General features: G+C 45.3%; 1 protein-coding gene across 1 annotated transcript in view; it reads right to left on the minus strand.

Moving 5' to 3' along the window:
- Nucleotides 1-23,402, minus strand: part of COG5 (component of oligomeric golgi complex 5) — a 2,640,594-nt gene that overhangs the window by 1,124,732 nt on the left and 1,492,460 nt on the right. The gene's annotated exons all lie outside the window — the stretch shown is intronic.

Below are 23,402 nucleotides of genomic sequence, written 5' to 3' on the forward strand. Positions count from 1 at the left end.
CCCCTGCTCCCTCCTAGGAAGTCTGGAATCTCAGAGTCATCTTCCACTCCTCTCGATCCTTCCTCCCTCATACTCAGGACATTGTCAATAAGTCCCACTTTCAGCTCTTCCTTGTCAAAGGAATTCTACCTTTTCTCACCTTCCCCCAGAGACTCAATGTTACCCGGGATCTGGTTCTCTCCAGGCTGGACTATTGCAATAGCCTCTTCCTTAATCTTCCTTCGTCCACTCTGTGACCCCTCCAGCTAATCCAGAATAGGACGTCAAGACTTATCTTTGGCCTCAAGCCCAGGGACTACATCTCTCTTGCCCTACAAAGTCTTCACTGGCTCCCGATCACAGCATAGATTAAATTCAAAGCCCTCTGCATTACCTGGGGCCGGGGACCACTCGCTATCTGCAACTCTTTCTGACCAAATACTCCCACTCTAGACACTTGCGTTCCTCTGGCACCAACTCCTTGCATGTGAAGCGGTGTGCTAAACAGAGAGCAGGTGGTTGATCGCTTTCCTCAGCGAGCTCCCTTCTTTGGAACAGCCTCCGCCTCCCTCTTCGTCTTGAGAAGGACCTCCTTAAGTTCTGGAAAAGCTTGAAGACCTTCCTATTGACATCCTCCTTCACTCCCTCTCTCCCCTGCTAATCGCACAGTAGCCTGCCTGATGTGCAGGGCTCTTATGTATCCTCGGGGGCCCTCACCTCCCACATCTTATCTCAGCTGCTGTCTATCCTCTGCAATTGCTTAGGCTCCCCCTCCCCACTGGAGATTGCACTTACCTTTTCTTCTTAGCACTTCACCTGCTGCTCTTGATGAGCATCACAGCACCTAGCCCATACCCCTTTACGTTCTGAACACTTTCCCTCCCGTACTGTCTCTTATTATTTTTTTGTATTTAATTAATTTAATTATTTATTGTTGTAATTCATTTTCTATCATCCCCTGTCCCCTCCCTGTTACCCTGTGGGCGCTTTGAAACAGTATTTGCTTCCTGTATAAGCGCCTAACAAATGAACAATAAATAAATAAAATCTTGGGGGTTTTCCAAGTATTCACAGATCTTTCTAATTCAAAATATGTTCGACCATTGCTCTAAAGCCACCCCATCTTTCTCACAATATGGCGCTTTGCTATAGGACACTACAAACCTATGTGATTAGCTACGGATTTGTCTGATCCTAACCCACACATCAAGTAATCACTCATAAGACAGCTACAGCTCTAATTTACCCTACTTCAACAAAAACAACAGCTTTGCTGAAAAAGTTGCCAAGGTTAAAAAACTGTATATTATAAAAATCCACGGGATTGTATTTAAGTTTCTGACTGATATACCCAGTCATTCGAGGTTTGAGGCAACTCATTGTAAAATAGCTAAAATCATCCAGTTATTCAGCACATTAACTAAATGCCCTTAAATTAAAATTACAGATTATTTTATGGTCAATTCAGTATCTTGGCAATGGCTTTTTTGAGAAAGGAGATAACAGCACAAAGTGATCGTCTAAATTCAGGAACACTGACACTCTTCGTTTTGCTAAAGGTTAAAGCAGCTTGAATCAATCCATTGCCGATACTAAGCAGCACTTTAAAATGCACAAAAGATAATCATGAGTGGTTTAAAATGCCCGGGATGATTGGGAGTGATTATTAAAAACAGAATTCACTAAAGTTAATCATGTGAGCCCTTGAAGCGACCTTTGCTTTTTACAAATTTGTCGAATGTGGCCAAATAAGGAAAGGAAGAGTAGGAGGAGGAAACAGTCAGACACTGGGAAATATTTGTCTCCATAAGAGCTGCTATTCCCGTTCAGATCCCTTCCACACATGGCGTAAGATGCACACACAGACTAACTTACAAAGGCACAAAGCATGGTCAATGCATTGATACTGGAATACCTAGAATATCAATTGCCAGACAGCAATTTCCTCTGCCAGGAATGACAGAATGCCAATACTCCCTGATTTCTATCTGGTGACCTACCTGACATATTTCAGTAGGCTTTAGAACAGCTGCCAGAGGGCAATAGCAAAAATCACAACCAACACAAATTGATTTGCTCACCAGAGCAGCCTTCAATGTTTGTAGACTGAAATACAAAGCATCGACCTCTTCTGCAGAAACATCAATACACTTTTGTTTCCTCCATAAGAAATGTTGATGAAAATCACTATCTATACAAGGACAATACAAATGCAAAATCTCTTTCATCGCCCAAAGCCAGGAGTCAAAACCAAACAAGAAAAGAAAAAAGATTCACGTTTATAGATCAATTCTTCTGGGGAATACAAATAAACATGCCAAATTCTATGTAAAACAGGAGAAAGAAAAGTTATCACGCATTCAACCGATTACACTGCACAGACAAACATAGCTCTGTATCTGCTAAACTGGAGCATGTGTAGATTGCTAGACATATATTTACAGATAAACTAAAAAAATATTTGTTTAGCGGGAATTTAAGTTACTACCTAACAAAAAGTCTAGACATGTTGCAAATGACAATGGTATGGCACACACTTCAGTCGAGATGAACTATTTCTGAATGCAAACAAGGTCCATGCAACTACAAAACCAAACCTGCTTAAGCAGAACTTCGCTAACACCAACTTTTACGCTACTTTAGGTTTATTACGTAGTCATACTTTGTATCCGTGAAGCATCTCAATAGCTTGTACTTCAATGTTTGCATTTGCAACGTTTGTAGGTTTTTTATAGGTAGAAACTGCCTTCAAAAAGGTTATTTCTTTAAACAAATTCCCGTTGATGTTTTTTGTGGATCATATGGAAAAAGAGAATTTTGGCATTCACTGGAAAACAGCAGGTTTTGCATTAAGTTGGAAAACAAACTTTTTTAAAATGTATTGCAAAAACTGATGTTTTCCTTTTTTTTGATAAAGAAAACCTTTTGTTTCTGTGCATATAATTTGGTTATGTTGCGGGCAAGACCCGAAAAATAAAAACTGTCATGTATGCGCCTATCTGTGCATGTATAGGAGGTGGAAAGAGAGGGGTTACAAATCACAATTCTTGCAAGGAACATGGCATGAATGTGAATGTACCGCCCTGCCCAGCCCCCCCTCTCCCCACACAACATGTGGTTGAAATAAGGTGCATTTTCAGACTCTGAAAATTACCTAAAAATACACTTTGCTAGAGTAATTTGGAGCTAGGAACACATTTGCAGTGACCTGCGCCTCATTAATTATATAGTTATCACACTTTTTGGATTAGGAAGTTTGAGGTGTCCTTCGCAATTAACATGCTTCGTGGATATTGAGGGGCTACTTTCAAAATCTCTAAAATGTTTGCTTATGTGCTTGTCTGAGCTGTGTATGAAATATTTAAAAAAGTCAGATTTTTGCACTTATTACATTCGGACATGCATTGCCTAGGAAGGATGCAGGATAGGGCATCCCTGTGTGTTAAACGGAAAGCAAAGCATTCGTGTACTCAATGCAGCAGCTGTTCAAATCAAGTCAACCATCCGAGTTTACCTTTCCCGAATCATGGAAACTAAAGGAGTTTTGCTTTCAAACTGCAGGTATACATGCATTTATTCTTTCGAAAGTAAAACATTATGGGCCTGATTCATGGAACGTTTTCCTAAGGGATTGCGCCATTAAAAACACTTCCATGAATCAGGCCCTATGTGTGCAAAGACTTTGCGTTCTTAGTTATTCAAACACCCTAACCTTTTGCACTAGAGTGATGGAGACTTGGCATTGGGATATGGCGTTTCCTGAATATAGGCAAATATAAACACAGTGTTACAGGACATTGGACGGAGCTATAGTGTTAATGCATAGATGAAACCATATATAATTAGTGATTGAGAGGGGTGCATCACGAGCGGAGGGCTGTACAGTAGATTCAAACCTGCTTACTACCCCAGCGAAAATGCCAGGAAAGTGGGGAAAACAAGCTCAGAATCGTGGACCACATTTCTATTAAAATGGACCTGCTTCACCTACATGTAGATAGCCTTGCCACACAATTTCCTATGCGCCTAGCACATTATCAATGCGGATGACTGCGTCTTGCCGCTTGAACAACTCCAAATGATAGCAGTGGCATTAAGAATGGCTGATGACCAAATTGCAGATAGGGGGTCGGGGGGAAGGGTGCTGCTGGTGGAGTAACAAACCGACGGTTGCAGTCTCTGAACCACCGCAAGGGAGAGTTTGTGAAGCGACCCATTAAGAGGGTAGTCAGTCCCTGTGGATGCGCATGCGCGCTCTCATTTTTTTTGTTGGCGAGGTCACATCGCTCCCATCTGCCCAGATACGCCCATAGGGAGGAAGGATTATCTTGCCCAATTGTTGCAACATTTTTAATCTACAGGGACCAGGATGTCAACAAGAAACCTGCGAGACAAAGCGGAGAAGCAACAAATGAAGGGAACAGTCAGGTTTTATCCCGAGCACACACAGGCGATGCAGATGTTCTGGGCTATGACGGTGACTCTGCTGGACAGAGATCTAATACAGCATGTTGTATCTGGCCAAGCTGAGAATAATCACTCGGGAAAGAGCCCACTTCTTTAGCAACCTGGCCATAGCCATTTTATTGGTGAATGGTCTGGTGTTGCTGGGGCACTTGATCTGTTCGACCCGAATATCCCATGGGAGGCTACAGTTGCCTAGGTGGAGGAGCGGGATCAGCTGAGGGAGGACAATACCCCAGTGTTATGAGTTTGGATTGATTGCTTGTGTGACTTGAGTCCCTAAGATTATGTGCCTGTCAAACATATTCTATGCAGGGTCTCTGGGCTGACACGTGTTGATCGGCCAGGCTGGTGTACTATCTGCTGTGGCTGGATGGACTCCATAGCAGGGGCTGGCTGTCCTTTCCTGGAAGGGTATGAGGTGTAGGTATGGCTAAACATCTTGGTCTATATGTGCAGAAAGATTGCAGACTAAGGTTAAGTACAGCAGGATGCAGAGGCACCTGTTATTTTGTATTTTAGGTTTGCCTGGGAACATTGTTTATTCCCTGGCAAGACCTGACGACTAATGGCAAGGAGGTACACTTGATAATATAGAACATCAGTGGCTTGGATAACAGAACACAGCAGAGAGAAAGGTGCTGGCTTAAATTGCTAGACATGAGAACATCATCATGTTGCAGGAGACCCACCTCACCAGACAGAAACATGCTAGTTTTGCCGCCCAATGTGTCACTGCAAGATTTTACGACTTCTTCAGTTCGGGGGCAGCGGTGCTGTGTTGTTGGTTCATAATCGCTCTGCTTTTCTGTGAGTTCAGTTGTACCTGATGGGGATGGCAGCTCAGTGATAGTTAAGGAAGTATTGGAGGGAGCAAGAAAATGCTTGGCAAATCTCCATAGACCCAACACAGATGCCCCAGATTTCTACAATAGAATATTTGGAAAACGTCTGACCACCCGGGGTGCCCTACGTATCGTGGAAGGGGATTTTAATTTGGTACTAGATCCAAGTAAAGACAGATGACTGAAGCTGACACATCCATTCCCTTTCCAGTCGCAATGGTAGTGAAAGGGTATATGAATATTTTTTCCACGTTGGTCTATTGGTTTTTAGTATAACAAAGGAAAGAAACACATCAAAATCAATCCCATCAAATAAACTCCCATCCCTTCCCATCCATCATCCACGCCCCCTTCTTTCCAACCCAGACCCATGTGTAAGCAGACTTATACTCCGCCCATTAAGTATGGAGAAGTACAAATTATTTTCCCGGTCATTGAGAAGAGTTTGCCACTGCAGTTCCAGGGTATATGATTCCTCACCTCTCCCTTGCTCATGCACCATCGCTTTCTCCACTGCTACCCACTTCAGCAGGTCTACTAACCATTGGCCTAATAAAGCCCCTTAGGGCACTTTGAGGAGATTTACCACCTGGAAGGACCCCCAACAGATAGATTTTAGGGGTGAATTCAAGTTTTTTTCCCTAGTAGGTTGTTTACTCTTAAGAATCACTGCATGGCAACACATTTCTATTATTTGGCACTCCCAAACCATGTGCCATAACCTCACTGATTCCCACTTGCATCTTGGAAATCTGTGTGTGTTGTCCTGATTTATCATATCCAGTTTCTGGGGGGTCATGTAGACACAATGCAAAAATGAAAACTGAATTCATTTAATTTGGGCATTCCTGGATACCTTACTAATTTGTGAGTACATCTTAGACCATGCTTTGTCCTTGATGAGCTCAGCCATATCCCTTTCCCACTTCTCCTTCACCTTCAGATGGGGTAGTGTGTCACTGTCCTGTATGGCTGCATATAATCTTGATATCACATGTCGTTCAGTACCTATAGCCAATATAGTATGGAGTTTTGGAGTAGTTGGGGGTTCCACTGGTGTGGAGCTTCATTTCTTCGCCAGAATTTTAACGAATTGTGCAAAATTTAGAAACTGTCCCTTGAGCATCCGAAACTTTGGAAATCTGGTAGGTTTCCAATAAACTTATGTCAGCATCAAGACATCCTGTTAAGTACGAAGGGAAAGTCTGGACCCTTTAATATTCAATTTATTGTGTTGGATTAACCTGTGTTGTGGTGTTCCAGTTACCTCGCCCGGAGGCACACCGTTGGATTTACAATGGTGGATCTGGTATGAATCGGCCGTGAAAAATGTTGAGCCCCAGGGTGCATATAGCATCATTGAGATTACAGGGCTTTGTGTTGATGTGCACACTGTGTCCCAGCTAACAGATCTTCATCCTGTTGCTACAATATCTCTTCCGTATTTGCTTTGCGATGCGGCTGTAGCATCGTATGGCTTAGGTTATCTTTAACCTCCAAGCCACTTACCTTTGTTGCCTTCGGCTGATATTGTGTGCACGCCCACCCCGGTTCTTTCCACTTCATGGGAGTGCATGTCTTATCAACTGCAGTTCTTTACCTTTCCCATCCTGGTCTGGATAAGGAGCCCTACAGTCTGTCCCTCCGAGGCCATATCACAGCTCCCTGCGCCCAGGGAAGGTGAATGTCAGTCATCCTGATGTCGCCTGTGCACATCTTCTAAGATCTTTCAGGGTTAGACAAATCTGAGACGATTTGTTGCTCTGAGCGATTTTCAGGTGCCCTGGACGTTGGGATCTCTGAATCACTGTGTAGATTCAGTTTTGAGGACCTGCTGACAGAATAATATCAGGATCATAACAAGTGACTGTGGAAGCTACGGAGAGTTAGGACTTCATCCGGTGCCTACTGGCCATGCACCCTGAAAGGGTATATGAAGTTTGTGGGACAGTTTCGGATTTCTGCATGTATTTATACCGTGCCATAGGCAGACCGAATCGGATTAAGGTTCATACACGAGTGAATGAATACATTGAAATTAGCAGAAAAGCAAAGTTTTCAAAGATCGAAATTCAGAAATGACCAGATATAATGAATTATAATAATCCAGTGCAAAGTTAATGAAGGCACCCACTACAATTGTCATTAGTTCTCGTCAATACATGGAACTATTTCTTGAGCATATCATGGGGGTAATTTCAGGGGGGAAAAAGATTTTTGCCCGCCCCAACTTTTGTGGCACACCATTTCGTCCCACTCATTTGGCACCCACTCATTTGGCAGGGGCTCCTTTCATTTAGATGCCATTGCCCCCAACATTTTCAGCACGGTTACTCCACTGGAGCATATGGAGTCTGAAGAATGCTGCCTCCATAGTTTCATTAATCTGGGAATTTAAATCAAGATCAAATTCCCAGTAAAAAACAACTTTTTGACTTTGTGAGCACAGTGCGAGGGAAGGCCAAACATGGAGGTCGGGTAGATACAGTTGCTGCCAGTTTATTTTTAGAACTCAGTAGAATAACCTCTGTCTTACGGGACTCAGTGGAAGACAGTTCTTAAGCATCCAGAATACCACTTAGGAGAGACAACTTAATTTGATAAAACCATGATTAGGGCCATGAATGGTGATACAGACTTGTGTCATCAGCACAGGAGAGAAGTTTCAGTCCAAATTTAGCACAAAAAAATAAAAAAATGGCCTGACCTGAATGTTGAACAGTAAACGGGAAAGGTGTGCCACCATTCATTTTCACCATTGAAGAGCGGAATGGCCTTAATTTCACCAAATGGAACATTGATGTTAAAAACAAGCAGAGCCATCTAATGGCATGATCTGTGACTTCAATCAAATCGGCTAGACAATAAGATGACAGTATATTGAATTGAAGACCACTGAGAGATCCAGCATAATGACCAGCAGCAACCCAATAATTGTCTCAAAGACCGAGCAGAGCTATCTCTGTCCCATGTTTGGGACAACAGTCGGACCAACAGTTCTGAAGCAGGGCATTAGCTTCCACGAACTGTTGCAGTTGTGAAGTCACGATTTGTTCAAGAACTTTGGAAAGCCAAGGAAGACCAGCCACCAGGTGACAGTTGCTCAAGAAGTCCCCTACAGGAGAGAGTCAGCGAATCTTGAACTACCCTTTCAAATAGGGATTTATTAATAAAAACTGTAATAAGATTTACAATGAAAGGTGCAAAGGCTTTAGCTGACATAGCCAGCAGTGCATCCTCATGCTGGATCATAGACAAAGACACATTAAAAGCAGAAGCACATCTGAAGAAACCAAGGTAAAATCAAACTAGGTTGAATGACAAAGGGGTACCTCAGAATGAGAGGATAAATGAATGGAAGAGTTAAAAGAACCAAGGGATAAAAGCCTACCTGCAATTTTGGTTGCAATATGTAAGATTCTATTCTGAAAAAAATATATTTATTAGTGCATCCGCATGCTCTAAGAAGCTCTCAATATTGGAGAGACCGGTCACTGGATTAAACAATGAGTGGATCACCTGAAAAAGTTTTCTAGGTGTATTATCCACTATTGAAATCTGGTTATAAAGATAGCACGTTTTCACCTAAAAGATAGCTTTTGTGTACATAAAGATTTAAACGTAGACAAGGCTTTGAAAGATTATAGTCTAATCTAAAGCTATTTCCGATAAAGTGAGGGCTAATTTGATCTGGTGCGAAGAGAGGCCATTTCATCACACATTTGCCTAAATTGATTAGAGAGTCAGTAAAATTAGAGCACCAAACAATATTATCCAGGGAAATATTAAATGATTCAGCTTTCATCTGGTTAGAAAGAAGTTTGCATTTCTTTCTTTCTTGAGAGGTGAAATGAAGTTCTGGCACCCCGAATTGGGGTGGGTGAGATCAAAAGGGTGCATGGAATGATAGGTCAATGAAACTTTATATACATCCACATCAACAAGGGATAGGTCTCTGGTGAACACTTAATGGGGGTCAGTATGATACAAGGATCAAACAGGAAGAATGAGCAATATAGGGTCATAACTGTAATAAAGGAAAAAAGTCGTCATTGGATTTTACATACTGATGGCATCATCAAAATGAAATGTAATCGTGTTACCTTTACACATAGTGCCAGCTCTCTCTCGTCCACCGTGCACCCACCCCTTAATTCCGAGGTCATAGACACCAATACATAAATTAAGTTTCCCAATTCATTACCCCCATGCAACGTGTTTATGCTGTAAGGGTACAGAAGTAAGGCTCGGACACAAAGGTGGTACAGCTTTGGTTATAAACTTTATATTTACCAGTAAAAGGGTTGGGAACACAGCCTCTCTGTCCCTGAGGCTAAGAGGGATTTTAATAACCTAAATCAAATGCGTAAGGATGTTCTCTTCCAAAGTAAAAGTGGCAGTGACAGTTCTTGCCAACAGAAACATTTCCAATGTCTCGGGTGATCAAAATGACAAAAGAAATGTTAGACAATGTATAACTCCAAGGATTAGGGATTAACTCCTTTCCCCTGGATTCCTTCTGGTTCTACCATTCCTTTTTTTTATCTCCTTAGGTCCCAGGACCCTGTATCTTCATGTATGAACTTCACTGTACTTTTATATTTTCATATGGGTGCGGGTCCCAGACCTGCAGTTTTGTGTTATACCAGTTTGGTGTACTCTCCTGCCAAGCATAGGTTTTCTTTTGATCCAGCTCTTTTGCTTTCAGGGTCCCAGGCCCTCTTTTTCTTAAATTCTCATGTGGGTGCAAGTCCCAGACTCGCAATGTGTGGTCACAATAGCTTGGGACTGTGTCTGCTTCTCTCAGGGTCCCAGACCCTCTTATTCTGCCGACCCCCCATCTGGATCAAATCTCTGCCCATCCAGGCAGGGGGTGGCAGTTATCTATCGCTCTGCTTTTCAAGTTTCTATGATTACTTTGGAACATAACCTTAAAATAGAAGCACTATTAGTACGCATTGCTGTGTCAGCATCCATCACATGGCATTTTTTACTAGTACATTGCCTGCCGGGCCCTTATTCCTCCTTTCTTAATCTGTTTCTAGAGCTTGTGGCCGTTCTTCACGTCAAATGTGTAAATCTGGCGGTGTTGGGAGATTTTAACATGAGGTTTAATGTCCCTCTGTCCTCTGTGCTCACCCAATTCTGCAAAGTCATGCAGGATTTGGGACTGCTTTAATTTGTATGCAATCTGACCCATGATCATAGTGGCCTACTGGATCTCATCTTTTCACCCGTGGCCACTATATCTGGGGTCCAGGGGAGACTAGTACTGTGGTCAAACCACAGGCTAATTTCCTTTGGAATCCTGGGTGCAGTGTTACCTATGAGGGCACCTCTGGTTAGGTTATGGAAACGCAATTGGCAGCTAGTGGATCCCAAGCTACTATCCTCCCTAATTGTGGACAGATGTATGGCTGAGGTAGCTATAGATTTCTCTTCCCTTTTTGGAATTTTGTTGGATGTGGCTAATAGGGTTGCCCCACATTCTCTTGTCCAGGCTCATAAACAGCCCGCTGAGTCTTGGTTCACTGACCAGCTTAGAGCCGCCTTTGCCTACTAGTTAGGCAGGTAGAGCGCAAATGGCGCTGTGCCTATGGCGCAGTGGAGAAGGCCTTGTTTCGGCAGCTCTCTAAAACAAGCTTTCTTTAAGGGGAAGGTTGAGCATGCCCTGAATCAATCAAAAGAACTGTTTTTGGTGGTTAGATCGTTTTCTTCTGCCACCCGTTTTTCTCCTACTGTGCCAGCCTCTCAAAATCTCTGTAACTTCGGAAGAATATCTTTAGTAATATGCAGGATGCTGCCATTCTTTGTCTGGGTGAGTCAGTTGACTCAGGCATCAGGGACTGGAGCTGTTTTCCCATATTCTCAGCTGAGGCGGTTCTGCAGGCAGCGGGCCGCCTTAAGTTCACGTCCCCCTCAGACTGTATTCCATTGGCCACTCTTAAGGTAGTGTTGCCCAACATTGTCCCGTGATTCTCAGAGGCAGGGCATGTTACCTGTCAAACTGGCCTGATTCCCAGTGAGGTGAAGCAGGCGACTGTAATTCCACTTCTGAAGAAACTTTCCCTGGAGGGTTCAGTAGTGGCCAATGTTTGTCCCATCTCACTTCTTCCTATTTTAATGAAGCTTCTGGAGTCACTGATATCAACTCTTCTTTCTTCCTTCCTTGAACATTCGCAATTTCGGGACTCCTTTCAGTCCGGGTATCAGTCTGGGCGTGGCAATGAGTGTGTCCTGGTGTCTGTGGTCAATGATCTCACCATGTTAATGGACGAGGGCGGTGTGGGGACAAGATCTTGTTAGATCTTTCTGCAGCCGTTTATATAATCGACCACTTCGTCCTGTTATCTAACCTTCAGGTCGCCAGCCTCTCGGGCCCATCATGGCCTGGTTTGTGTCATTCTTAACGGACAGGAGTCAGTCACTCTCCTTGCCCCCTTTTCTGTCGTCTGCCTCTGCACTTCGTTCTGGTGTTCCACAGGGCTCCGCCCTCTCCCTGATGCCTTTTAATATCTACATCCAGCCGCTGGTTCACCTCATCCACACGTTTGGCTTTGACTGTTATTCCTACGTGGAGGACACACAGATCCTGTTCCGATTAGATCAGTACCAAGCGTCAGCTGCCAGTGAGCTGCGTGAATCCATGTCTGCTGTGGGGAACTGGATGAGTGCGAACTGCCTTAAGCTAAATAGGAACACAACGGAAGTCCTGGTGGTGGGTTCCTCCTCGTTGGATTCTTTGTGGACATCTTCTTTCTGGCCTTCCACATTGGGTGATCTTTCCATCCCGGTGGTCAAGAATTTGGGTATTTTGCTGTTATCTTCGCTATCAATGACACCTCAGGTGAGCGTAGTTTGCAAGACTGGTCACTTTTTGCTTAGAGTGCTGTGAAAAGTTCTTCCCTTCCTGCCTCTGCACCTGCGTCCGCTGGTCGTAGCATCACTCCTCTCTAGTCGTATTGACTATTGTAAAACGCCCTTGGGCTCTATACAATGCCTACAATTGCTGCAGAATTTAGCAGCCAGGGGGGCAACAAATTATCTGTATTGGGCGCACATTAGCCCTGTAGTTCAGGCCCTTCACTGGCTCCGGGTTGCCCAGCGGATTAAGTTCAGATCTTTGTGCTTGGTCCACCGGGCTTTCTATCGGCAGGGGACCGAGTATTTACAGGATACATTTCGTCCCTACATTCCAGGACGGCCTCTCCGTTCCGATAATGCCAATTTGGTGGCCGTATCGAACGTCCGCCTTGCCCGTATGGGTGGTCGTGCCTTTTCCTATGCTGCCAGTAAATTGTGGAACAGTCTACCCTGGGACTTAGGGGGTCGGCTAACCATCTCCAATTTTGGCATGCGCTTAACACACTTTTGTTTTAGTTGTTCTGCTGGCAGGTCGTGCCCTGGTTTTCCTCGCTCCAAGATGCCTTTGGTGATAGTGCGTGTTATAAGTGTGAATAACAACATTATTCTTTGGCTCTCAAATGGGTTGCATCCCAGAATCGCAATGCTCTGTTGCAATAGCTTGGTTTACTCTACTGTCAAGCAAAAGCTCTTTTATGTAATGTTTCTGCTTATCCCAGGGTACCGGACCCTCTTATCCTCTTGCTCTCATATGGGTGTGGATCCCAGATCCTCTTATTTTGTGTTTTGCAGTTGCTCCCCCTTCCTCCCAGATCTCCAGCACTTCTCGGTCTGCCTATGTACATGTTTCTGTGGTCTGTGTCTTCCGAGCAGCGGTGCTCCCATATGAGGCTCTGGCAGCGTTCTCTCTTTCCGGCAGCGGTGTCCTCGCTGCTCACTTTGCGTTTGGGTTTCTCTTCTCGATGGCCGTCGCACTGCCAGTCTCCGCTCCCTTCTCGGGATGCGGCTTTGCTTTCTAGAGGCTTGCCAAATTATGGTGCGCCCAGAGGTTTGCTCGGGCAGCATGCAAAGTAGCTCCTACAGCCTAGGACTACCTTTATACTTCTGTTTGTCTGCGTGCACAGTGTCTCCTGCTGCGGCCCCTGTTTGCCTGGTCGGCATCTCCCGGGTTTCTTCGTCGGAGGATGGCTCTCTCCATGTTGGTTTCTCTCTGCGGTTTTGTATTTCCTTTGACCAATCAAATGCAGTGACAGACTAGACTGTTCACTCCGGTTCTCTGGAGTGATCTTCATACTCCTAGTCATCATCTTCACAGTACTTGTCTTGGAGATATATGGGAAACAGATGGTATTTTCAGGGCCGCTAGTCAGGTCTAACATACTAGGTTGGTTAACCTCACAATAGAAGACATTGGCACTAATTAGGAACAGGGAAGGTGAGTTTGGCTTGGGGAAGGAGGGAGGGTCTAATAAAGCAGAGGAATACTGTGTTCTCTCAGAATGGTAATTGCTAATCCCATAAGTGGATGCCTCTCCCATGTGATCGTCCCCCGGTGTACTAACCCCAGGGGGACTATTGTACTGTGCACGCACAGCCCTGGCCTCATGGGAAAGGTGTCATCTTAGGGGAGTAGGGACGACATCAACAGATTCGTCACAATACACTGTTTTTGTAATTCCCTGTTGTGGGTTGTCCTCATAGTATTCTAGGAAGAGGGCCCAGGTGTGTGTGTATTTTGCAAAGTTTCCTCCCATCAACGCTGTAATTTTCTCTGATACCACCACCTCCCACATTTTACTCCACCACATATTTATTACGGGCCCCTCAGGGTAATTCCAGCATCAGGCCAGTAGTATTAGTCTGTCTACCGTCGGCAGGTGTGACTGGTGGCTGTTTAAATATCACAGCAATTCCACCACTTCATGATCCAGATAGATTTGTCCATTGGATATCACAATTAAAAGGAAATAAATTGAACTGGAAACCACAGACCTCACCTTGATTGGCGCACATATGATTGAGTGATCAGTCTGGGTTACACTATTAAAAGCGTGGAGGGAATTACACCATAAGGACACACAGTTCAGTCATTCGTCCATAGGGTACAACTACGGTATGCGTAAAGATCTTTAACTAGCAAGTCCTGAGCTGTGTGTTCAAACCCACTTCTGCAACATCCTTCCAAGGAACATGTTGTATCACTCACCTGTGGCCATAGTGTGAAAAGTAGCAGAAGCAGTGAGGTCACGAAGAGTCCGCGCCGGGGGCACCAGTTTTCCCACGACAGCCGCCTCCCACTGGAATGCCCTTCCTAATCACCTAAGAATGATCGAGTCCCACCAAGCATGCCGTAAAGCAATCAAAACTAAGCTTTTTGTCCGAAAGTATACTGTTTTTCATGACTGATGTAACAATGACTGACTTGTAACACCTAATCTTGTATGCAATCTTGGACTTCACCTGTCCTTCGATGAAGTCACTTACTACCAATGTATTTGTAACCATGAGACCACCTAGTCACCTGTAACCTCTTAATCAAAATCTCTTACAAACCTCATGTAACATCGCCTCGATGCCCTAGGGCTGCAAATGCGCTATACAAATATAAATAAATGGAGATTTAAACCAGACTCCATAGCTGGCACACCCTTAGCGAGACACTTGCTATGGAAATACATTTGTTCATGGAAAAAACTGGACATGTGAAGTCCCACTTAGTATTAAAGTGTATATACAAGGAGCAGGCATTTGAATAGTGATTTGTAGGCAGTTGGTGTGGATTGAGGACAAACTGAAAGACGAACACTCAAGACAAAGCTATACTTGAGAATTCAGGAGAGTTTTGCATTTATTTTTAATTTTTGAGGAAGTAAGCAGTTCGGGTAAGGTAATGAGGATCCAAATACTTGCAGGAGATACATCCAAGAGGAAACGCTGGGTAGGGCGCTGGTCTAAATGATCAGGACAGCGAATGTAGTGACTAATGTGACAGTGTTGCGGGCTGGTGATGGCAGTGTCATCAGGGCGATGGGGGTCATTGTAGACAAACACGTGTTTTGTTAATGAAAAACTGTACTCCCAGGAAATCCCTGTAGAATCTGATGAGGTCAATGTCTATCAAGAATGGCTGGAGCTACAACAACTTCAGGAGGCTAGCGAACGACTGCAAGAGCACATTACGATGAAAGAGGTGGGGAATGCTATTCAAGTTCAGAACTCAGGAAAAACACCAAATCCAGGCAATTTTGGGTGAACTTTTTATAAGGTCTTTATTGACACGCTGGCTCCCATTACATTACATTAAATTGTATGTATAAACAATAAAGACCCATAGGCAATATAGTGCTGAGGTGCCAATAGGTTTTCAATTCAACAGTCCTATTAGCAAATTAATTAAAGCAGTACGACCCAAATGGATTTTAAGATGCTCTTTAAAAGTAACATTTCTGAGATACATTCAAGACGAAACTGAAGTTTAAGAGCCCAGTACATAGAAGGAGCAGCCAGCTGCAAAGTTCATTGAACTTTGGCACTGATACTAAAAATGTTCTCTTGGCCCTCAACAGATGAGTAGGATAATCTAGGGCATATTAGCTCTCAGATAGCCAGGTGATTGGTGATAGACACATTTGTGAACTGTATAAAATTGTATTACACTGAATCCTGGCTTGCACTGGTAACCAATATATTTTTTAAGCAGTGGGGTTGTTGGAGGAAAAGGAGACACATTCAAAACAATGCTGGCTGCCTAGTTTTGTAAAGATTTTAGACAACAAAAAAGATGTATTGGAATGTCAAATAACGGCATTGCAATTGCTGCTACTATAGTCTTGGTAATATGACCTAAATGATTACAACAAAGAAAGTTTGATTTTTCTTATAAGACATAAGTAATAAGTAGATGAACTTATTCTAAAATTCACTTGAGCAGGATAAAAAACAGCAAAGAAATATTTGGTAGAATGCGAAGAGAGACATTCTGAATGGTAAATTGTGGTTGGGTCAACCCACATTTCATGTATTATGCTTAAAATCAAATCAATAATAATAAAAAGAGTTTTGACAACAGCAAAGTATTTCTTCAAGCTTGTGATGTAGAGGAGCTCCCGGACACAATGAAATAGGTCTGCATAATGGGTCCTGCAAAAGGCGGCTAGAAAACCTACTGATTGCGCCTCATATCATCCATTATCTCTGATTAATTTGGAGATGAGCATCCTGGTGAATGTAATCGCCAACAGGCTGCAGCCACTCATGGGTGGACTCGTACACATGGACCAAACTGGATAGGGGGCGCGGCCTGAGCTCATGTAGTGAAGGTGTAGCTGCACAGAGCACCCACTGCAAACCTTTTTGATCCTTAATTAAGGCAGCTGTTGAGGCTCATTTCAACATCGGGAAAGATCTACTTGCATGGGACACTAGCGCACCACTATTCAGCCCAGTTCCGAGAAGCTTTGCATTTGATGATCCAAAATGGCTGCTGCAGCACCGTACTGAAGAGCAGCTGGTGGCGCAATTTTACCTGGCCGTTTACTTGGGCTGGTTTGCCCTACGCTCCTCTCTACACGAAACCACCCGGTGGAATCGGGGGGATTGCAGCAACAGAGTCGGGTGGATTTGCGGTTTCCTTGAGGACGCTGCAAGATAAAACGGCTGAAAAAAGTGCTTCACCCTTGCCTGCATTGCAGCACAGATCCTGCATACGCTGCAAAGCCTCTGCAACGGCACCTACCTGATGAGTGAGTGACCGCCCTAATTTGATGCGGACCACAATATCAACAAGCCGTGTGACCAGCTACATTGTCAGTGCAGGAGGCAAATCGCCTGCGCTGCTGCCTGCATTCCAGTTGCCGCGGGCACTCCTTCCAACACAGACTGGGTGCTGGACGGCTTTTACCTCTGTGGCCATAGCGCACAGTCCAGGCCCTAATCCCCATCCCACGTTCCCCTTCTGGGGACCCAGATTGGTGCCTTGCCCATTTATGGATTGGGCTTGGTTGTCTACACACGGCTCAACCAGGGCCTGCTTACTCCAACCCTACCAATATCCTCAGGCTGTGTTTGGCTCGTGGAAGTCTGGACCGCCTTGTGTTCCTTCCCCATGTGAATACGTGGCTTGTCGCTGGGGATTTGCAATGCAGCATATTTGACTGGGACTGTGCCCACTTCACTGGTGCTCGAGGAAACGGTCCACAGGAGTTGGTTCTCACAAAATACTTCTGACCAGTGGAATTTCTCCTGTGGTATTGGCAGCCTTGATTAAGAGCTCCTGGTACTGTGGTCCTTTTGGTTTATCATATTTAATGCAGAAGTGGTGACGGAAGAACTACCCTGCCTTGTGCGCCCAGGGCCTACTTCCCTCTGGCACATACTCCTGCCTGCCCTGACAGTTGCCCTCCACAATGTCTCCTACTAGAAACCAAGGGCAAACCAACCATCTTGGAATTATTTGCTGGCCAAAAAAAACAATGTGAGGCCTCCCAGAACATGGCTACTACGCAAATGGAATCGTATACCCCTACAAGACAAAACCCCACAAGGAGCAATTGCTTACTGGAATAGCCGCCTTACGCCCCTTCCTGGAGAAAAAAATAGACGAGGTTAAAGTTGACGTCCAATTAATCTGGCAAGATGTTAGACAATTGGAAGAGAGAGTCACGACTTCCAAAGTGGGGCTGAAGGAGACTGTAGCAACCACTAAAGATCTTGTGACACGGTTCACGGAATTGGAAAGGAGAAACACTGCCTTGGAGCTACACGTGGAGGACGCCAAGGGCAGGTCCCACAGAAACAATATACATGTGCCGAGTCTCCCCGAGGGGCAGAGGGCCTGGATCTGACATTGTACATTGAAAACATGCTGCTGCAGGAGATTGGGTTTGGCAAACTGTCACAGGGCTTTGCTGTCGAACAAGCCCACCGGTCACTACAGAAGAAACCTCCACCCAGATCCCACCCTAGGCCGATTATTGCTAAAATCCTGAACTTTCAAGACAGGCAAGTGATCCTGAAATTCTCAAGGGAAAGTGACGAGATACAGAGAGACAGCTACAGGATTACTATATATCCGGATTATACGCCTGCGGGCCAGAAATTCGTTTGTGCCGGTCAAGACGAGACTCAGGCAACTGGGCCTCAAATACATGCTCATGTACACCGCCAGACTTACGATTAGCTACACCGGCAGGTCACACTTCCTTGACAGTCCTGCTGCAGCGAATATGTGTTTGGAACATAACAATCTGGACAGTGGGAACAGAGCTCATACTTGATCTACTGTGTATGATTTTTACTATTTTCTTTCTCCCTAGTATACATCCAGACAGCCCCCTGGTCTCTTAGACCCTCCTTTAGAGTTATGGAGGTATCTTGTGTGTGGTCGCAGGATACTGGGAACTTCAATCACTGTACTTATTTACTTCATTGCCGATTTCAGAACCTATGGTGTGCTACTCTGTGTGCCCTGCATCATGCTGCATTGCAATGGGCGGAAGCCGCCTTTGATGGCTCTTTCAGTGGGGGCAACGCCCAGTTGCCTACTGCAGATCTTAGTTGCCTGTTCTAAGTTAATAATGGGAGCCTACCTGTTGCTGGCCTCCACTACCCGATACACATTTGGCTGGGCAGTGTTATATAGTTTGGTCATCATTACTATTGTTTTGTTTATTACAAGTATTTTAGCTTGCATGGTGCTGCTTCTGGTTAGGTTGCCGATCAGAAATGATGGGTTTATGCACTGGGTGCAGATATGGGTCGGGTGGCTGGTCACTTGTGTGGGGGAGTGTTACTTATGTATGCTGGGCCGGGTTGGGAGGGAGTCGCTTGTGCAATGCTTGTGCTAACTAGTGTGTACCGCACCTATGGCCCCATTAGAATACTGACCTGGAATGTACATGGGTTGGGCTCTTCTCAACCAATGTTGAGAAGACGGAAGGAAAAGAAGCCAGAGACTCTTTACATAATAAGGTTCTTGCATGGCTACGTCAACGAACTGGGCCCGGAGTGGTCAGAACACTGGACCTGAAGTTTGTGCTAAGGATCAACTTGAGCAACTTGTGCTCTTCGCAATCCAGTGACTGTTTATTAGTGGGTTGCGGGTATAGTACGCTCCTTTCCTATCTTAGGCTATGCAAATATGTACCCACGGGTGGCTCGAACTTCAAATTGATACTTTAGGCCTTCTACCTTTCGAGTATTGTTCGACCTTATGAGTGATTGGTTGCAAGCACTTAACTATTTTATGCACGGTTTAGTTTTTCCTGGTTGTCACTACAACATTAGATCACTTGCCATGAGATCCCTTGTTCTTTCCCTGCCCTATTTATTTTTATGTTTTATGTTGTTAATTCTTTACGTGCCATCACGCCTACACGTCCATTGTGTGCATGATAAATAGTCAAAAAAATCATATCTGAAAAGTAAAAAGATATCTATAACTTTAACTCAGGAAACCCACCTGTTGCCTGATGAACAAGAGGCTGTTTTGAACTGCTGGGGGAGGATGGGTTACGGTGCTACATACATGCGTACGCCAGTGGAGTGCTTGCATGGATCGATGGTACGTTGACATTCCAGCTGTTAGAGGTTGACAGGGACAGGGAGGGATGGTACTTGATTTTACGGGGTTCTCTCTATCACATAGAGGTTTATATTGTTAATTCCTATTTCCAAATCACGGTATCCCTAAGGACCTGGCTTGCCGAGGCGCTGGGCCTCCACTTCTGGGCAAAGCACAGAAGCTCCTATTGAGTGTAGTTGTAAGACCGTGATGGGTAGATGTATCCCAGAGTGGACCACAAGCTTGCACTATACAATCCGCAGCCGCTTCCAGACAGAACGGGACTGGGATCGTCCTGCAAAGCTCATTCGATGTGCAAAAGCACTGGCAGGCTCTGAGACGGATTCAAGAGGGCCCACAGGCCTGGCAGGCTCTGCCATGTGCCTCTCTGCCATTTTGAAGCCTTGTGTCATGCCCTTGGTGGGAGGGTGCGGAGGCCCTGAGCCTGGAGAGGCCTCAGACATGGGAGGATACAGCTTGGGTCTTGCACCCAAAACAGACGTGTCAAGCTCAGAGATCGCTAGGCTTGACGCCCTCTGCAACTGTGCTGGATCATGCTAAGGACAGACTCTTGGAGGTGGCACTTGACAATCCCTTACCCCCTGGGGTAGAAGAAGAGGATGAACTTGATCGTCCTTCGTTGAAAGCCTGGAAAGGCCCCTGAGCCACGCAACTGGGGAGCCGGTAGACAAGACGGCTTCAGGGCGGTCCCCAGAGTGCCCAGAAGAGCCCCCAGGCCCCTCGGCTTGTGAGCCAGTAGCCTTAGAGGCCTCAGGCCTGCCAGAACCTGATTTTGAGGAATCCCGGCCCCTGGGAACCTGGGGGAAGGAGTCGCCGTGCTGAACGGAAGCCTAACTTGTCTTGATGAGAAGTCCTGGAGACAAAGTCCTTAAGGTGGGCAGGAGGAGAAGTGTAGAAGATCTCCCTCCACCGTGACAACCGATCGATTCTTCAAAGCCCTGTGACCAAGAGCGCTGCAAGCCGAACATGCGTCCCAGCGGTGGTCTGGCCCTAAACACTCAAGACAGAATGCATGGGGGTCCGAGGCCGGATACAAGCTGTCGCATGAGACACATCTCGTGAATACTCCTGCGGCCGACAAGCGCCAGGGGAGGCGAGGCACCGAAGGGAAGTTAAGTAAGATTGAAAAAACAAACCGGGAGCAACCAGAAAGCCCAAAAAGTCCCTGCGCTGGCTGCCAGGTCTGAGACAGTCCATGAGAAAAAAGGGACTGGTGTGAGGCGCCGGGGCCTCAGCAGGGCGTTCACACACCAGAGGCTGCACGCTATACTAAATTTAAAGGGGAAGCTCAATTTTTCACTGCCAAAGGTTCTGGTACCGCCCCATGTTGGGGACACCCACAAGGATGGCTGAAAGGGGACGGGGCATTTGAGTATCAGTTTGGTATTCAACTGTACATCATAATTGGTGACCAGCACCTGCTCCGATACAACATAGCTTTGCACTTAATCATTCTCACTTTACTTAGTTCTTCGAGTCAGGAGCATGCATTGCATTGCTGGCGGCATAAGCCTCATAGACACATTGTATCTTGTGCTCACGCTATGGGTTTTTTCTAGCACACAGAAACATACTGGTCGCGTTGTAGGCCCAAGCGGCTCCTCCGCTTCCCTGTGTCGATTCGGATGAGGTCAGGGTCTTCCCACCTGCCCCTCGGACTGTACTGGGTCTGTCCAGGAGAATGAGCACCGCTAGCCCACACAGGAGAGGCCGGCTCCTCCCACAGCCTGTCTGTAACCGTAAAGGTTCCCTGGAGACCTGTCTCCCTCACCACGCCACAGAAGAGCCTCCAGCTCTGCAGCTCCTCAGCGTTCTCGGGTCTCCCTCTCCTTCGACTTCTCACAGACAATAGCTACTCCGCAGCTCTCTTCTCTTTCTGCTGCTCACCGAATCCCAAAGTCTCCCTGCTGCATCTGCTGCTCTCCTCTCCTCCACATTTTATACACTCCCTGATTGGCATGGGCTGCAGGTGTTTCGAATCACTCAATTGCCTGACCTTGCATACACCAATTAGAGTGACCTGCCTGATCTTGATGGTTACAGGCCTCAAAACCCTCTCTTCTTCGTCACAGTCCTAAAGTGGGTTTTACAGTGGGTAATCTGCATCACTCCTAATTGTCTCTTCCTCTTCACAGTACCAGAGTAATTCTTACATGGAGCAGGGGAATTAGACTGACAATTGCCCATAAAGACTAAGGGAGGGGAGGGTAAGTTACTGTCAGGAAAGAGGGTATACCATGTCTCGCCCTCAGGTACCCTCTCTCCACTTCCCAAGGACCTCCCACTCAGGTAATTCCCCCCCCCCCAGCTGATCCACCCCCACAGTCAGGATCCGACAGCTTTGCCCCTGTCTCAGTCATGGGAGAGAGGGCCGAAGAAGGGAAAATGGGAGAATTCCCTCAGAATTCTCACATAACCTAAACCTTTGCTCTAATCCTAACCTTAGCCTTACCCTAATTGCAAATCTTACACATTGTTCTAACCACTAGTTTTAATTAAACAAACCACAACATCACAGGCCCCACAGCAACTACCATGAACCCTACTCTTACCCTAATTCTAACCAAAATCTTTAACCCTTAATCCTATCCTTACCCTAAGCCCCATCCTAACCCTAAATCCGAACCCTAAACCACCAGGCATTCACAAGTTCACAAAACCCTCCTTAACCCCAACAATGACCCTAGGTGAAGGTCTCGATATATAGCACCTTCAAAGTGTGATTGTCATGCATTCAATTCAGTACCTCGAGGTCAAGTCCTCTGCTGAAATTGCTTACTGTCACTAAACAAAAAGAACGTACTGGGATATGAGAGGTCATCAGTGATGTCATCTTTGTTGTCCTGGATGTTAGTCTGAGTAGTGCATGGTGGGCCATAAGTTATGGTTGTATAGCTTACCATAACTGGCGAATTTCTTTGGTTTCTCGATTTTGCGCTGCAACCGTAACGCCCCTTTAACAACTTTTTTTTTTCTTTGAATTGCAAAGGTTGTTATTGGAGTAACTTGACCATAAACGCCTGGTAACAAATGTTTTTCCCTGAACATGAATATATCTACATTTGGAATTTAGTAGAGTGAAGATAAAGCTAAAAATAAAAAAAATAAAGCTTGAAGTAGCAACTCAGCGCTTTGCAGAGGACATGCACTGTACCAGGCGCATGGTACGTGAGGACTGGTTTAGACTGCTTTGCAGAAACCCAGATGCGATATAAAAAGGAGGGGGGGCAGGAATACATTTCGGACATTTCTAGCTGGAAGACTGTCCATTAGATTTTTCAAAAGCACATTACATCACAAATAGTTCCAATTTCAGAGACAAGCTTCAAATGAACAAGTATGGATTAGCACCAAGGTCTGCAGAGCAGGTTCAGCAACGTGCTAGCCCATCACTCAAGCTAATGCTGATCCACCTCCTGATTGGTTTAAAACACACCATCGGATCAAAACCCATTAAATCAGAAACCCCCACTAAAAAGGGCCCTGGACAGCTGTTGTGACACAGAGAACTATAGAGTGATGTTTAAGCCTCAGCTATCATCAGCAGAGTCTGATAACGTGTAAAACAGATCATTTCAGAAAAAAGAACTAAACCTTCGCTTGATGGAGATTACTTGGAACTAAATTGTGCATCACAAGTACGTTTTCCACTATAAACTGGTTATTGA

Source organism: Ambystoma mexicanum, chromosome 12 (genome assembly GCF_040938575.1).
Source record: "Ambystoma mexicanum isolate Mex_15411 chromosome 12, UKY_AmexF1_1, whole genome shotgun sequence".
Taxonomy (NCBI): Eukaryota; Metazoa; Chordata; class Amphibia; order Caudata; family Ambystomatidae; genus Ambystoma; species Ambystoma mexicanum.